Here is a 12,567-nt window from a genome sequence, read left to right as displayed (position 1 = left end):
CTCAAACCACAATCCTCTTGTTTTAACCTCATCAACGAGTCATCTTCTTGTTCTAACCTCACCACAATCCTCCTCAAACCACCATTGAACCACCATCCGACTGTTCATGAACCAAACCGCCACCCCCCGCTTGTTTTGCTACAACGCTGCTACCTGTTGTCTGTTTAATGCAGTCCAAGAAAACCATCGATGTTGATGCATTTTTTTTAGTTCAGAGAATAATAAGAGGACGATGATAAAATGATGTTGTGTATTAATGATGATGATACTGTGAAATCGTTTTAGGGTGTTTAAGATGTGAGAAGAAAACAGACAGAGAATCGGGTTATATATTGTTTAATCCAAGATTTAAAACAGAAATGAATAAATAGAGGGATGGTTAAGCGTGTAGTGTGTTAAATGAGGGATCCTGAGTTCGATTCCCACCTGGTGCAGCCGTTTGTTTTTTTTATATAGCAAGAATTAGTTATTCAAGTCAGGTCCATGGGCTTGAGTAATTATTTCTTGAGCCATGGATTATTTATACAAAACTTGAACTTAATGTTGTTGGGCTTGTTAGACTATTAAGTGGGTTTAAAAAATTTAACCGTTGGGCCGAGATTCCACATATACTTGTTGATTGGGCCGTAATTGTTGTTGGGTCGAAGCATTGATGGGCCGAGAGATTTATTTAGGTAGATGGTTACGGTTATATGCAAGACAATGGTAATGAGAAAGAAGAAGTAGAAAAACATAAATAAACGAGTTAAAACAATATAGGGTTGTAATAAAAACATAAATGTGTAAAGAGAGGAATGGTTAGGCAGCTTGATGGTTGAACGAGAGGTCGCAGGTTCGAGCCCCGTCTACGGCATTTTTTTCGGAAAGCCTTTTAAATCCTTTAAGGTAGTTTTATTATTATTATTATTATTATATTATTATTATTATTATTATTATTATTATTATTATTATTATTATTATTATTATTATTATTATTAATATTATCATCATTACTTTTATTAATATTATCATTATCACATCAGTATTATACTTAAAGATAAGTATTATTATTACCATTAACATTATTATCATTATAAGTATAAATATTATTATTATTAACGTTATTAATATTACTATTTTTTTTATTTTTTTTACTATTACTAGTAACATTATTATTATTACAAGAACAAGCCTTTTAAATCTTTTAAGGTAGTTTTATTATTATTATTATTATTATATTATTATTATTATTATTATTATTATTAATATAATATTATCATTATTACTTTTATTAATATTATCATTATCACATCAGTATTATACTTAAAGATAAGTATTATTATTACCATTAACATTATTATCATTATAAGTATAAATATTATTATTATTAACGTTATTAATATTACTATTATTTTTTTTTTTTTACTATTACTAGTAACATTATTAAAAGTAAACTATATTTCTTTATATACTAACAGCCATGCCATGCTGATTTTGGTCGTATCATTCACTAAACTCCTAAAAACGACATCATTCCCTTAATCGAAGCCTTATTTCTCTCCTGCTTCACTTTTAGGGTTAAAATTATATTAATACCCACTTTCAGACAATAGAGAGCACCTCTACCTAATTTCTTCAGCTACTCTTATGTAGACTGTAGGTTATTTCAGTTGTTTTCATTTGTTAATTGTTCAGATTGGGGGAAAGATTAGGGTTGTATGTCCACCGTCGTCACTATCTCCGCCGTTCCATTTTCAGTTGCGGGTAACCATCCTATAACTTTATTAATGCTAAAAATGGTAAATAAATCCTTATTGTATTTGGTTACATGAATTTCATTTTGAATTGAATATACCTTATTGTATTTGTTTTTTCAATTACCATCGGCTTTATCCAAAAAAAGTGAAGATGTGGGTGTTTGATATAGAAACGGCTAAAAGGTGATAAAGATTGGTAGATCTCTATTCCAGCCACTTAAGAAGTATAGTCTTTTCTTTATAGTGTAACATCCTGACTTTCTTACTTCTTTTTGTCAATTTATGCAGGATTGGGCAAAAACTTGATCTTTCCAAGGCAAAAGCTTCAGTACTAACTTCGGTAATTACTAATCCAGATTACACTCTAAAGAAAAGACTCATTTATGTATCTATATTTGCAATATGTGTTGACTTTTGCTTAATCGAATTGTTAGTATATTTTGTTGTTGTGTATTGCTCTGAGTTTTTTTGTATTGTTGTTGTTTATTATTCTCAGTTTTTTTCCTTCATATATCCATATGTGTCGATGTTAATTTCTATGCGGCTATGTATTATTTTGTTTCAATATATTTTGCTGTGTGGGGTTGTGTATTTGAATGGGTAAACAATGGCACCTAAGAAACGAATTAACAGATCCGTTGACACCACTATGCCTTCCGTTTCCGGTTCTGTAATGAGGAAAAAGAAAAGTCAAGTAACCAGTCTGCTTTTGGAGATGATTATGAGCGTACCCAAACAGAGTGTGTTGGTTCTCCTAATTTGCGGCCGATTCAGTTCTCTGATGCTAATGGTTTACGCTTGACTTCGCCATATAGTGTTACCGGTATGTTGCTTTTGTTGTTTCATAGCTTCTCCAACATACTGATTTTCTTAATTTATTTATATATACTTGGTATCATGTTTGTAAGTGCTACTTTTTAATCAGTAGCCGTTACGTCTTCTAGATTCGAGTATTGCATTTGATGCCCAATACATGTGTTAATGAAGGTATGATAATTGTTGTCATTGTCTTAAAGGTGTATTTGTTGAGATTCATATGTACTGAATATATGTTATGTTGTTTTGAGTCGTAGAGGTTACGAGTGCGTATAATGACATTGTTTACAAAAACTTTTTGAGAATTTTGTTTAGTAAACAAGTCAAAATTCCCAATAAAATATCTATTTAAAATCAAACAAGTTAAACTATATACTGCTTACTTATACTTATAGCATGAAATTTTATGTTGCGTATTCGTACTTATGCCTAATATTTACTACTACAAAATTACAGTACTAACAATCACAAAATTTGTAAACATTGCAGAATGAATCAACACCGGAGCTGGTACTGATCATATACATAGCATTGTATATGTATATTTTATTGGCTAAAGGCCAAAGGAAAAACTACGCGAATTATAATGCAAAGTTGTGGAATATTCGCTGAAAGGAAGTTCAGCGGTTATGTTTTCGCATTAGTGCAAGACCGCGGTTTAATCCGCTGAGTTTCCGCGGATAGTTAAGTAACTCGCAGACCGCGGATATTTCGATTCCTATAAATAGGGAGCTTGGCCTCTCATTTATGGGTTGTTGATTCTCTGCCATTTTGCCTAAGCCTTTGTAATTTCCACTTGTGATCTTGCCCAAGGGATTTTTACACCGCGCAAAGGTGAATTAAGCTAATTAACAATCAAGACCGGGTCGGGATGGTTGATCACTTGATAGTTAAAGTGAAAGACGATCATCGGGGCCCAAAATAATCATCAAACATTCCATCCTCCATTACAATCTCATTGCACTCAATCCTTAATTAAGTAACATCATTAATTAAGGATTGATCAATTGGCGCCATCCGTGGGACACGTTTTACGAATTAAACTGAAATTTTTTTGTTTTATGCCGTTAAAACAATTAATTCGACGGTTTAATTTCAATCGTGTTTTTGTTGTGATGATTTGCAGGTGCATACATTTAAAATCGGCGGCGAATTGCTTGATTGCTTAGAATTATGAGTAATATTGGAAATAATAGTGATGTAGTGGTCGCTGTGCGAGCGAATGCCCAAAAGAGAGGAAAAAAGCGAAAGTCCGCTAAAATGTATCATAATTGGCAATTTGCGCCAATTAGTTTCCCGAAAATGCAGAGCGATGATTTCTCTGAAATGCCGATAATGGTATCGTGTAAAATCGCGGAAGCTGATATCACAGTCATGAAAGTCCATGTCGACAACGGCAGTAGCGTTGATATTATTTACGAACAATGCTTCGCTCAGTTGCCAGAAAGTATTAAAACAAACCTGCAAACAACCGCAGTCTCACTAACCGGTTTTGCAGGAGAATCTTCATTACCTATAGGTGTTTTGTCATTAAACATTGAGTTAGCTGATGTTAATGATGACGCTTTGGTGCGACAAGCACGATTAGATTTTTATGTTATGCGAGCCTCTTCTCGCTATAACATGCTGCTGGGGAGAACCGCTATAAGTAAATTTGGAATTGTCCCGTCTACAATTCATGGCATGATTAAGTTTCCAACATATAAGGGAGTTGCCACAATATGTTCAATGAGCATTATGCCTATTTGTGCGGCTGTTAACGTAAAAACCACAGGGCAAGAACCTGTTGATGGTGCGGATGCTATGGAAATAATTAATTCCGCATATCCAGAGCAGAAAATCAAAGTAGGACGCAATGTTAGTGCAGATACTAGAAAGCAAATTGTGCAATTACTTGTCCAGTATATGGATATTTTTGCCTGGTGCGAAAACGATATGACTGGTGTTCCGCGTCATATTGCGGAACACAGGCTTAATGTGAATCCAGCTCTAAAACCCGTAGTGCAAAAGCGAAGGGGCATGGCCCCAGATCGCGTAAAATGGTTGTGTGAAGAAGTAAAAAAATTGGTAAGAGCCGGAATTTTGCGCGAAGTCCAATACCAATCATGGATTGCGAATCCAGTATTGGTGAAAAAACCTGATGGTTCCTGTAGAATGTGTATTGATTACAAAGATTTGAATAAAGCGTGCCTCAAGGATAATTATCCGCTTCCAGAAATTGATTTAAAAGTGGAATCTTTACATGTTTTTCCATATAAATGTTTTCTAGACGCGGCAAGAGGATATCATCAGATTCCTATGGCTCAAGAAGACGCAGATAAAACCGCATTTCATACGGGCAAAGGCATATATTGCTATATAATGATGCCTTTCGGTTTAATCAATGCGGGTGCGACATATCAACGGTTGATTGATACCGCATTTGATAAACAAATAGGGCGTAATCTTGAAGCTTATGTAGATGATTTAGTCATCAAAAGCGTGACACAAGAGCGAATCATTGAAGATATGCGCGAAACATTTGACAGACTGCGAAAAATAAACATGGAGCTTAATCCGCTAAAATGTAGTTTTGGCGAAACTGAAGGAAAATTTTTGGGATATCTTGTTACAGAACAAGGTATTCAAGCTAATCCGAAAAAGATCGCGGCTATAGAAAATATGACCGCGCCAAAAACGGTTAAAGAAGTGCAAAGTTTGACGGGAAAACTAGCCGCATTAACGCGCTTCTTGTCTAAAGCTGCTGAAAGGCAGTTGCCATTTTTCAAAACTTTGAAAGGGTGCTTGAAGCAAAAGAATTTTGTTTGGTCCAGCGAAGCAGAATCTGCGTTTCAGGAGATGAAAACGTTGTTAAAAACTTTGCCTACACTAACAGCGCCGGTTCATGGCGAAACTCTTTATCTTTATATTTCAGTAGCAAACGAAGCGTTTGGCTCAGTTTTGATCGCGGAAAGGGACAAAATACAAAAGCCAGTGTATTTTGTTAGTAAAGCTCTTACGGGGAGTAAAATAAACTATGCGCCGATTGAAAAGTTTGTGTATGCGCTCATTTTAACAACGCGAAGGCTACGAAGATATTTTCAAGGGCATTCCGTGCATGTATTAACTAATCTACCAATCAGGCAAGTCTTAACAAAGCCAGAGATATCTGGTAGACTCGCATTATGGGCGGTAGAATTAGGTGCTTATCAAATATCTTACCTTCCGCGTAGCGCGGAAAAATGACAAGTTATGGCGGATTATCTCGCTGAACTGTCTGGAGAGTTGGAGGTGATTAATGAGCGAACCGCACTAAAACCTGAACACGGTGAAACTTGGGATTTATTTACTGATGGTGCTTCGTGTGCAGAAGGTGCAGGTGCGGGTTTAGTTTTGGCAAGTTCAAGCGGTGAAGAGCATACTTATGCTCTGCGGTTTAATTTTGACGTAACAAACAATGAGGCAGAGTATGAGGCATTGCTTGCAGGTTTAAATATTGTGCGAAAAATGAATGTTGTTAAGTTGCGTGCATTTACGGATTCGCAGTTAGTAGCGAATCAGTTTAATGGATCTTTTGACGCGCATGATCCCTCTATGCAAAAATACTTGCAGTTGTTGAAAGAAATGGCAATGCGATTTGAGCATTTCGAACTCGCGCAAGTGCCAAGAAGCCAAAACAAAAAGGCGGATGCGTTGAGAAAATTGGCTGCTTTAACGTTCTCGCACTTTCAAAAACAAGTATGGGTTGAGGAATTACCAAGTAAATCAATAGATAGTGACTTAATGGTTGCATATGTTACAGAAGAACAGCAAAATTGGATGGATCCAATTCTACAATATATCCGCAGTGATATTCTGCCAGATGATGGTCGCGAAGCCCATTTAGTAAGAGAGCGAGCACCGATGTATATCATCCAAGATGATATCTTATATCGCAAATCATATTGCGGGCCAATGATGCGTTGTGTCGGTCCAATCGAGGCAGAAATGATTATAGAAGAAGTGCATAATGGTACTTGTGCACTGCATTCAGGCTACAAAACTATCGCAGCAAAAATTATGCGAATGAGATACTTTTGGCCATCCCTATACCGCGATGTAGCAAAAATCGTTAAACGCTGTAAAAGTTGCCAAAGGCATGCTCCGCAGAATCGAATGCCGCGGCATGATATGATTCCTGTTAATTCACCATGGCCATTTAATAAATGGGCTATTGACATTGTAGGGCCATTTCCTGCATGTCCTGGAAATGTTAAATTCCTGATTGTCGCGATTGATTACTTTACCAAATGGGTTCGCACTATTACTGGTGTGCAAGTGCGAAATTTTGTATGGGAATACATTGTTTGCCGATTTGGCATTCCGCGAGAATTGGTTAGCGATAATGGTGCTCAAATAGCGAAAGATCCTTTTAAGACATGGTGCACTGATTTAAGTATTATACAAAAATTTACATCAGTGGCGCACCCACAGGCTAACGGTTTATGCGAAGTAACCAATCGTGACATAGTAAGCGGTATTAAAAAGAGATTATATGAAAAGAGAACAGGTTGGGTAGATGAATTACCCAATGTGTTATGGGCACATCGCACAACATTTAAGAAAAGCACAGGTGAAACACCTTTTAGCTTGGTGTATGGTTCTGAGGCAGTCATTCCTGCGGAAATTCTGGTACCAACGCATAGAATAGTTAACTTTGAAGAAGAAGCAAATGATGCTGCGTTGAGCGAAAACCTGAATTTCATTGAGGAGGGGCGATTAATGGCTGCTATTAGAGAAGCGAATAATAAGCAGCAAATTGCTAAGTATTATAACAAAAGAGTGCGTGCTTTGTCTTTTGCTATAGGCGAATGGGTGCTGCGAAACAATGAAGCAAGCAGAGCAGAAAAGCTTGGCAAGTTGGGTCCTAATTGGGAAGGCCCTTATCAAATTGTGGCAATTAATGCCGCAGGCTCATATAAGCTCGCGGATATGGAAGGGCGAGTTTTACCTAATGCGTGGCATGCCGTTTTGTTAAAGCGATATTATGCGTAGTTTTGCGAAAAATATCAAAGATATATGTGCAAAGTGCGACATTGGATTCAAGGCAAATGGCTGATATGCTTATTAGGTGTTTTTGTTTTTTATTTTTCTTGCAAGTCTTGATCACGCTTGTAGGAATTTTAAAAATAAGCACTTGTAAAAATATGCGAAAAGCTTATTTGTGAAATACGAATAGTTATGAAATGTTTTAAAGATTGTTTCATAATGATTATAGTATTTCGCAGTGTTTAAATAGCAAAGTGATGAAATTGCTCACTTTTGCATACGAATTATTGCGAAAGGAATTTTATATCCTAAGTGTTTGATTTTGCCAATGCTTAGATGCTTCGCAATGCTAATTAATTGCCTAAGGATCGTTTCGGCGGACTTAGAAGATTCATAACGTATAAGCATATACGCATACAGATTGTTTCGCAAAAGTACGCATTTATTATGTGCACAATAATATATGTTGGAAATTGCAAAGGACAAGTTTGTGTTATGAATGTTGATAATGAAAGCGCTATAAAAATAGAAGTACTTGCAAAAATATGAAACAGCGAAATTTTATTAATAACGTCGAAGAGGCAGCTGCGTGCTGTTATACAAAGTGAGTACTAATCCTTGGTTAAGTCAAGCTTGATGATGTCATCTGCAGTGACATCTTCTTGCTCACTTATTGCGGTTATCTTGGGGAGGGGAATTTCGGCTATGCCCTGTTGAGCAACCGCGTATGCTGATTTCGCCTCTTCCAGTGAGCAAAGGCGATCCGCTAATGCAGATGGTAGCGGGTCTGGCAGTGGGCAGCGAATAGCAATCTCATCCATAAATTCAACCCTCTCGCATAACCTTAATGCGGCGGTAAATGTTGAAAAATTTACAGAAACAGGCTTGGAATTGAGAATCTTTCTAGCCAGTTCAGGGAGATGTTGGCGGACCTTGGTGAACTCAAGTTCCGCAGAGGCTTTAGCAGCAAGAGCGTTGTCTCGCTCTGTTGTTAGTTTCGTCACATTCTCTGACAGTGCTTTAATGGTGTCCTGCAGTTGGTTTTCTTTCTCAGTCGCAGCAGCAACCTGTTGTTTCAAGTCATCAACGGTGGTTTTTGCTGCGGTTAGCTCAAGGGAGAGATTAGCACAGCGTTTTTCGCTGTCTTCAGCTTTGATCTTCTCAGCATTATACTTTAGTTGTTCAGCTTCAAGAACATTGAAAAACTGTTCTTGACGGCATATAACGTCATATGCTGAATTGAAACACATGTAGAAATTTTGAACAAAATTATTATGCGCGTCCAGCGCAGAGAGTTTAGAGAACTCGCGACGAAGCTCGCCGGGGATTGCTAACTTCATCTGTTGGCGCTGATCCAGAGCAGCAGCAGCTGAAGCACAAGTATATCCTGCTAAACTATCAATCCGCACTCCATAAGAGTCAGGTGGAGTGCGGAACAATTCGGTGATTTGATCAAGAGTGTTCGGGCTTACAAAGAAAGGATCACCAGAAGAATCGCCTGCAAAATAACATCGTTGGTTAGTTGGTGAAATAAAACTAATGTATATTTTACGTATGCAATAACAATCCGCAATATACCAGTTTGCTGGTCCCCTTCGTGTTCCGATATAACTGGATTGTCGTGGGGGGGGGGGGGTCTCCTGTTGTTTATGTTTTTTGCTTTGCGAAGACGGCGGTGACGGCCGCTTGGTAGAGCTCGGCTTTGTATAGGGAGATCTGGAGGTTAAATCGACGATTGGAATGGGTTGCTTTTCTTTTGATGATGACGATTTAGCTTCCGGGCTTGTTAATAGTTTGGTGATCAGAGTTTTTGGATCAGCCTTCCTATCTAACTCGTTAATCTTCATTTTAAATTAAAGAAGAGCTGCAAGTAATGACTAAAACGATAAAGATTGACTGACGAGTTGAGAAATTTTCTGATACTTTGGAAAATGAGTAGTGAATTTGTGATTTCAGGTCACAATATATATAGGTGACGGGGTTAATTATGTTAATTATCTATTGAGATAATTCAAACGGTAACATTGACTGCTATAACGGTAACAAAGATAACGCGAAATATGTTTCAATGCGGATAGCGGTCAGATCAAACTGCGAATTTTAGATTTTATCATGATGCATTTGTTTCGCAATATGTATCATAATAAACTGGGGGACTTGATCATATACATAGCATTGTATATGTATATTTTATTGGCTAAAGGCCAAAGGAAAAACTACACGAATTATAATGCAAAGTTGTGGAATATTCGCTGAAAGGAAGTTCAGCGGTTATGTTTTCGCATTAGTGCAAGACCGCGGTTTAATCCGCTGAGTTTCCGCGAATAGTTAAGTAACTCGCAGACCGCGGATATTTCGATTCCTATAAATAGGGAGCTTGGCCTCTCATTTATGGGTTGTTGATTCTCTGCCATTTTGCCTAAGCCTTTGTAATTTTCACTTGTGATCTTGCCCAAGGGATTTTTACACCGCGCAAAGGTGAATTAAGCTAATTAACAATCAAGACCGGGTCGGGGTGGTTGATCACTTGATAGTTAAAGTGAAAGACGATCATCGGGGCCCAAAATAATCATCAAACATTCCATCCTCCATTACAATCTCATTACACTCAATCCTTAATTAAGTAACATCATTAATTAAGGATTGATCATTGATCAGGTACCAATCTTCACTTTACGCCTCGGACAAACTGAAGACGATAGAGGCAATAATATATACCAACAATTTGAGGCCTACCTTCTACTGTTGCATCGTTATCGACAAAGACGTAAGTAAAGTCAGTTTCATACCAAATTTACTATACCATGTACTAATAAGTCCTATCCTATACTTGCATCTCTTTTAACGACATTCATGTAGTATTGGTCTCATTTTCAACACATGTTATGATTATCTCGGAACATTATAAGTCACTAGGCGATATTTGCAATTTAAATGGTTAATTTCAACAGTTGTACATATGCACGTAGTTCTGACTTACATGTTTTGGTACTGTCGTTTTACATTTTTGTAATTTTTTATGGCCCTTTATGATGGTCCATATGGATTAACATTATTAACGCCACGGTCGCAAAACTTTATTTTTGATCTACTTTACATTATTGGCACCTATTCCACTATACTTATCGTGTCTTTGTGTGGTTTGCAATTTACTTTATTTCTTGGTTAACTGCTACATTAGGAATAATTTCCCGATTCCAGTCTTTTGATAACTTTTGCAAATGTCCATCAATGGACTCATATTGATAGCATAGTGTAGACAACAAACTGGTATTAAATAGCACCCACTACTTTTGCCCTTTCATTTCATCGCTAATTGCAACAAATATTGCAAAATCGGTAACGTACACATTCAATTTGCAGGGTACTGCCGTTAAGGTGAATATGGACTACAAACAGAAGACGCACCTTACCAATATCCTACAACTAAATTCAGCCATTAGAATCTCACTTCATATGCGAGCCGACAAGGAGATACGAACAAATCATATCAAACCCAACATCTCTCATGTTCGGTCTCCAAACAGAATTCCACAATGTCCCAGCCCTATTTGCAGTGCTTAGATCATGACACCGAAGGATACTACATAATCAGGTAACACTTATTACACTTTCGACAAAAAACCTAACCATAAATCTACCCGATAAGCACATAACCACTTACATATTTCAATACTTTTCCCCAAAAACCGACGAAACTGAAACAACAACATTCACCTTCTCAGATTCTGCTGATAAATTGGTCGGAACGACGTGCGAAAACCTGGTAACAACAATGGGTTACGATAACGCAAGAGAAATCTTGCCTCAACTCAAACAACTGGAAGGAGGGCATCACATAACCCAATTCAACATCAACAAATACACAATGGACCAACTATACTTCATATACCACAACCACATCCCATCAACACCATGAACAAACACCAACTCAGACCAGGCGTAAACAAAAATAGTAGGATCACCAGGTTTGCCACATCCATTCAGCATATTTATTGAACAAAAAAACTAACGAGGACCATCTAACAACTACATCATTATACAGGAAAAACACAAGATGAAGCTACGGGCAACATCACCACACCAATTTTGCCGACCCCCGGCAAAATTCATGAAAAGGAAAAGCAACACATGAACAAAAATAACACTCTTTTCAGAAGCTGAAGACAAGGAACCAAAAAAGAAAAAAGATTAGACGCAACATCAACATGTAGAACAATAATCGTAGCCATTTTCTCAACGTACATAGTAACCACTACGTTAGCTATCCAAATAACCCTATCCATGTAAACAAAAAGCTATCAGTGAACACTATTAGGTGATAACTTTTTATAGTTTCATGTACCTTTTATCAGTGATAACATGAAATAAAAACATCCACAGTAATTTTGCAAACCCCGTCTAACACAAGTTACCTACAACATGAAAAAACGCCAATATACATAATCAACAAAAACCGCAGCAACGCGCGGTCCGATGCATTACTAGTTATTATTATTTACGATATTACTATTAGTATTATTATTATTATTATTACAATAAAAAGAAAATGATTATTTAAAATACATATATAAAACATATATAAGTATATATATATATATATATATATATATATATATATATATATATATATATATATATATATATATATATATATATATATATATATATATATATATATATAGACATGAAAATATAACCAATTGAAATAATATATATAATAATATATAACTTGTTCTATTACGAGTATATGTGTTAATGTATATATAAATAATATAGGTTCGTGAATCCGAGGCCAACCCTGCATTGTTAAAAATAGTCATATGTATTTTTACTATAAAATACATTAGGTGAGTTTCATTTGATTCCCTTTTACTTTTTATATTTTTGGGACTGAGAATACATGCAAATTTATAAATGTTTTACAAAATAAGCACAAGTTCATGAAACTACATTCTATGATTGTTTTGTTATACCGGATATCTGTACTTATTATTATTATTATGCT

General features: G+C 36.3%; 1 long non-coding RNA gene across 1 annotated transcript; it reads left to right on the top strand.

Moving 5' to 3' along the window:
• The first annotated feature begins 9,194 nt into the window (after window positions 1-9,194).
• Window positions 9,195-11,935, top strand: LOC139872253 (uncharacterized). The gene is made up of 4 exons (XR_011766965.1): window positions 9,195-10,326; window positions 10,923-11,154; window positions 11,285-11,527; window positions 11,605-11,935. It is a non-coding gene; the product is annotated as an uncharacterized lncRNA (long non-coding RNA).
• Window positions 11,936-12,567: the final 632 nt, after the last annotated feature.

Source organism: Rutidosis leptorrhynchoides, chromosome 10 (genome assembly GCF_046630445.1).
Source record: "Rutidosis leptorrhynchoides isolate AG116_Rl617_1_P2 chromosome 10, CSIRO_AGI_Rlap_v1, whole genome shotgun sequence".
Classification (NCBI taxonomy): Eukaryota; Viridiplantae; Streptophyta; class Magnoliopsida; order Asterales; family Asteraceae; genus Rutidosis; species Rutidosis leptorrhynchoides.
The sequence above is the reverse complement of the archived record's forward strand: the minus strand, read 5'-3'. Positions and strand labels throughout refer to the sequence as shown.